This window comes from Perognathus longimembris, chromosome 28, assembly GCF_023159225.1.
Source record: "Perognathus longimembris pacificus isolate PPM17 chromosome 28, ASM2315922v1, whole genome shotgun sequence".
In the NCBI taxonomy this organism is placed as follows: domain Eukaryota; kingdom Metazoa; phylum Chordata; class Mammalia; order Rodentia; family Heteromyidae; genus Perognathus; species Perognathus longimembris.
The window spans coordinates 66,670,077-66,675,457 of NC_063188.1; the positions used below are offsets into that span (position 1 = coordinate 66,670,077).

General features: G+C 37.9%; 1 pseudogene; it reads left to right on the top strand.

Annotated features, from left to right (window-relative positions):
- The first annotated feature begins 2,220 nt into the window (after positions 1–2,220).
- LOC125344165 lies at positions 2,221–2,945 on the top strand (annotated as a pseudogene).
- Positions 2,946–5,381: the final 2,436 nt, after the last annotated feature.

Consider the following 5,381-nt stretch of genomic DNA (forward strand, 5'->3'; position numbering starts at 1 on the left):
AAAATAGTCAAAGCAATCTTCAGCAAAAAGAATAAGGCAGGGGATATCATACTGATAATTAAAACCTACTACAAATCTATGCTAATTAAAAGAGCTTGCTTCCTATTGGGTTAAAGAGGCACATAAACCAAGAGACATGAACAAACTGCTCAGAAATAAATCCACACATTTACTGTTAACTTGATTCTCCACAAAGGTGCCAAGAACACAAAATGGTAGGGAGAAACTAAATACTGACATACAAAAGAATAAATTTAATACTATGTACAAAAGTCAATTCAATAGTAGGTGTAGTGGTGCATACCTTTAATCTTGCACTCCAAAAACTGAAGCAGGAGGATACAAGTTCAAGGCCAGCCTAGGCTGCTAAGAGAATTTGAAGCTAACCTGTGTTATATAACAAGAACCTCTCTCAAAAAGTTATCAACTCAAAATGGATTAAAGATTTCCATATGATACCTAAATCTCTAAAAGGAATAAAACAAAGCCTAGGAGAAAGCATCTGATAATCATGACACTGACTTTTTTTGGAAGGAAGGTGAATCTGAAAGCACATGTCACAAAGTAAAAAATAGACAAATGACTACTTCAAATTTTGAATCTTCTGTACAGACAAAGCAAAAATAAGCAGACAGTTTATACAATGGGAAAATATTTGAGAGATCATACTCTTGTAAGAGGTTAATATCCAAAACGTATATGTCACCAACATGTTTGTCAAAACTTACAGAATGTACTACACAAAGAAGAAAACCTATGTGATATTAATCCAGATGCATTGCACTCACATGGTGAATTGAAATCCCTTTGTACAACAAAGAAAATTTTAAAAATTATAAAATAAATAAAAAGAAAGCCTAGTGTAACCTATGGATTTTAAGTGATAGAATATATTGGCCATCAATTGTAATAATTATACCACAGTACTGAAAAATGTTAGTAACAGGAAAAGCTGTGTGGCAGGGAGAAGTGAGGACATGGACACGTACTACACTGAAAAAACATAAAAAGATAAGAAAAATAGGATCCAGCATTCTAGACAAAAAGAATGGCATGAGCAAGAGCACATGCTTGTTCTGGATGGTTGAGATTTCACATAGACTAAGAAAGAATCTCTTAGAAAGGCAGTTTGGATCTGGATTATAGAGTATTTTTAATACTGAGAAAAGAGAATGTGAGTTTCATTCAGTAATTGTTACAGCCATACTAAAATAATTTGTTGGTGTAACTTTCTTCTCAGAGGAACTTTTCCCTTTAATATACCATATTCTAACAATTTAGACTATTTTCTCTCAACAGTATCAAATATATTGATAACAGACATAACAAAAACTTCAAAATTGTTCAACATGTAAAGTAAGGTTACTAGGAAACTATCTAATGTTTTCCCCAAGCCTAAAAATAAAGCACCACTTGGCTCATCTGTGCGCTCAAAATTTCCCCCTGAAATGGCTGTGAGCAATTTCTATTTATAAAAATAACAAATATCATCATGATTTTTTGCTGCTGTTTGTAATGATCTATTTTTAATTCTTCCACAGGCTGTGGAATGGTAAAAGTTAAACTAATGCAGATCCTTATTTTACAGCACACTCTTATTTGGGGCTCGATATAACATATGAAGGCCTTCCGCTGTAGCCTGAATTTACTGTAAGAAATTCCTCAAACATTTGATAGCATTCTGGATAAAGCAGCAAATTTAAAACAGCGCTTATTTGTTTAAAAATAAGCCCTTTATTTGCTCATTTATATTCTTTGTTTCTGATCCAAGTTTCTACTCAGCTCAGTCTGGATCATAGGTCCACTACTACACCAGCCAATGTGGCTGAAGGTATGGAGCCTTTGAAAAAGACATTTGGCTCCAATATCCACTCCGTGTTGAGAATAAAGATTGCTATTAAACCACATGAAAAACCTTGCTCTCTATAGGAGATAATGTTGGTTAAGCAATGAAAACTACAGGCTTCTATGGGAAATACAGTTAAATGTAATAATAAATCAAGTTAACTCTGTTTAGATAATGCTCACCAAGAAGGTCAAGACTACAGGGTCAATCAGAAGCAGAGTGCAATTGATTGACCCAAATTATTATACAATGTATTGCATCCATTCAGCAAATATGCATTTTAGCACTTATTATGTGCAGGTAAGCAGCAAGCAATGGCAGCATCATGGAAAGGGACACAGGACATTATCCTGGTTTCAGACCCCAGAGGCTGGATGGTGAAATTCTTGCTGCAGCAGATCCTCAACAGCCACTGCTTGCCCAGAGGGAAGGGAGGGCATGAATCTAGCCTTACCATTCACTCCAGCCACACCTTGTTGCTCCTCAGCCTGCACAGCCATGGCAGCTACAGCAGTGAGACTTCCAGGATCTCCCTCAGTTGCTATAGTAACCTGGGCCCAAGGCCTCAGTGGTGCTCCACGTGTCCTTCATACACCCCTGAAAATCCCAGGTGGACAAGGGAATAGTCAGAGGGAACACAATCTTTCAGCTAACTCATTTTCATCTGATAATCAGCTGAATGTAACAGAGGAACTAATGTCTAATAACAAGACAAGAATTCTGAGTATCCAGTCCAGGCTCATGAAAATCAAACACATCACCTGGAGAGCAGTATGGAGTCATAGCAGTCCCTACACTGAGCTCTCAGGAGGTTCTCTGCCTGAAGGGAGCAAGAAGGGTGTTGCAGTTCTGCTGGAGTTTGCTGAAGGAGAAGCTCTATGCTATATCTATGTCTTCATTTGCTCCCATAAGAATTGTGAGGGCAAAACTGCCTTGCTTCCATTCTTCAGCTTTTTTTGGTGGGTCCTAGAGCTTGAACTCAGGGCCTGGACTCTGTCCTTGAGCCTCTTTGTGCTCAAGGCTAGTGTTCTACCACTTGAGTCAAAGCATCACTTGCAGCTTTTTTGAGCCATTGGAGATATGAGGTTTACAGACTTTATTGCCCGGACTAGCTTTGAACCATATTCCTGAGATCTCAGCCTCTTTAGTAGCTAGGATTATAGGCTTGAGACACCAGTGCCCAGCATACTTCAGCTTTTTGGGCTTTGAGATTGGGAGAGCCAGGCATTCTCTTGTCCATAAGAGAAGACCTTCATATTGGAAAAACAGTCTTTGGGTGAGAAGAAGTAGTGGGCCCACCATGCAGTCTTGTGACTCACTGTGACCTGCCTTGGGTGGAGTGGGAATTCAGAATCCTTGGTCCTCCTTTGTCCCTATGTCATAATTGTGCACAAAAATGTTCACTCCAGATTATCTATATTTCTTGAAGTTTAATGATATGGAAGTTGAATGTTTGTGATATGGCAAAAGGACATCGCTAGCAAGATACATAGAAAGCCACAGACTGGGAGAAGATCTTCACTAGCCATACAACAGAAAAAAGCCTCATATCTAAATATGCCTACAGCTCAAGGAATTAAATACCCCAAAGATAAACCTCCAAAGAAACAACCACCCCATTAACAAGTGGGCTAAAGTCTTAAAAAGAAACTTCTATAAAGAGGAAATACAATTAGCCAAGAGATACATGAAAAAAAATGCTCAACATCATTGGACAGAAAACAAATGCAAAGGGGCATAATTTCACATGGTATGTTGAAAATAACAACAGTGATAAACCACTTGTTTCCATAACTTAGAGTTTATTTCACTTAGCATCATCTTAGGTGTTCATGTGGACACAGCTATTGAGCTACTGTGATCTTCTGCTAGGAATATCCTAGACATGTACTAGTTATTCTCAATGAAGGAAACCTTAGAGTCTGTTTCTTTAGGTCTGGCGCACTTAATATGATTTTTTTCCTTACGAGTTGGGCAATGTCATTCTTTCTGATAGGGGCATAGAATTCCATTCTGTATATGTACCACATTTTCAAATTATGCCCTTTTTCTTTCCCATACTAATACCCCTGATATCACTTTAACTGATCTTAGTACCGTGGATACTGTATATACGTGTATTGGAATTAGGGAAGGGAAAGGGAATACTAAAATGGAGAGACAAAGGATATAAAGACAAACCAATGCAACAGCAATACTTACAAAACTATATGGTGTAAACCAACTCAAAGGAGGGAGGGAACCAGGGAGAGGGGAGGCGGGAGAAAATGAGGGAGGAGGTAACAAGTTGGATAAGAAATGTACTCACTGCCTTACATATGAAACTGCAACCCCTCTGTACATAATTTTAACAATAAAGAAATGAAAAAATGTTTTAGTTGAAATATAATAAAAATAACCCCACTTTTTTTTTTGCCAGTCCTGGGCCTTGGACTCAGTGCCTGAGCACTGTCCCTGGCTTCTTTTTGCTCAAGGCTAGCACTCTGCCACTTGAGCCGCAGTACCACTTCTGCCCATTTTCTGTATATGTGGTGCTGGGGAATCGAACCGAGGGCTTCATGTATACGAGGCAAGTGCTCTTGCCACGAGGCCATATCCCCAGCCCCCCACTTTTAATTATGAAAAAAAAAGAAATGCAAAGCAAAACAACATTGAGATGCCACCTCACTCCAGTTAGAATGGCCATTATCAAGAAATTTAATAACAACAGATGCTTGTGGAGATGCAGCCAAAGGGGAAAATTATTACACTTTTGATGGAAATGCAAACTTATCCAACCACTCTGGAAAGCAGTATGAAGGTTCCTCAAAAGACTAAACAGAGCTCCCTTATGATCCAGCAATCTCACTGCTAAGCATTTACCCAAATGTCCACAAACAAGGTCATACTAAAGTTATCAGCACAACCATGTTCATTGCAGCACTGTTTACCATAACAAAGACATGGAACCTATGCCTCCATCAGAAAGATGGATATGGAAGCACCTGGAAAAAAATTATATTAAATGAAGTAAGCCAAACTCAAAGAAAAGTAGGTTGCATGGTTTCCTTCATTTGTAAGAACTAGAATATGTCTGTGGAATTTTTAACAGGGGATCTGAACAACCAATTGCTTAATACAAAGGACCATATATAATGAAGTGTGCCAATATGAACTCCAAGATATGGAAACAAGAGAATATTTTTATGTCTTGTGTGTAGTTTATTTATTCATTTATTTTTTGTTTTATTTTTTTCTTTCATCTCTCTTAATTTCCTGTACCTTGTATCTTGTATATAAGATTATTCAACCAGGGGAAGGGAGAGGGAATTACAGAAACAGAAGGACAAAGGATAAACTAATGCAACAATGATATTCCCTTGACACTAGGTTAGGTATCAACCTTACAACTTGGAGGGATGGGAGTAGAGAGGGGCAAGCAGGAGAAAATGAAGACTTGGGTAACATTGTTTAAAAACAAATGTAATCATTACCTTACTTATGTACCTGAACCCCCCTACTATCACTTTTTCAATAAAGATAAAATGTTTAAAAT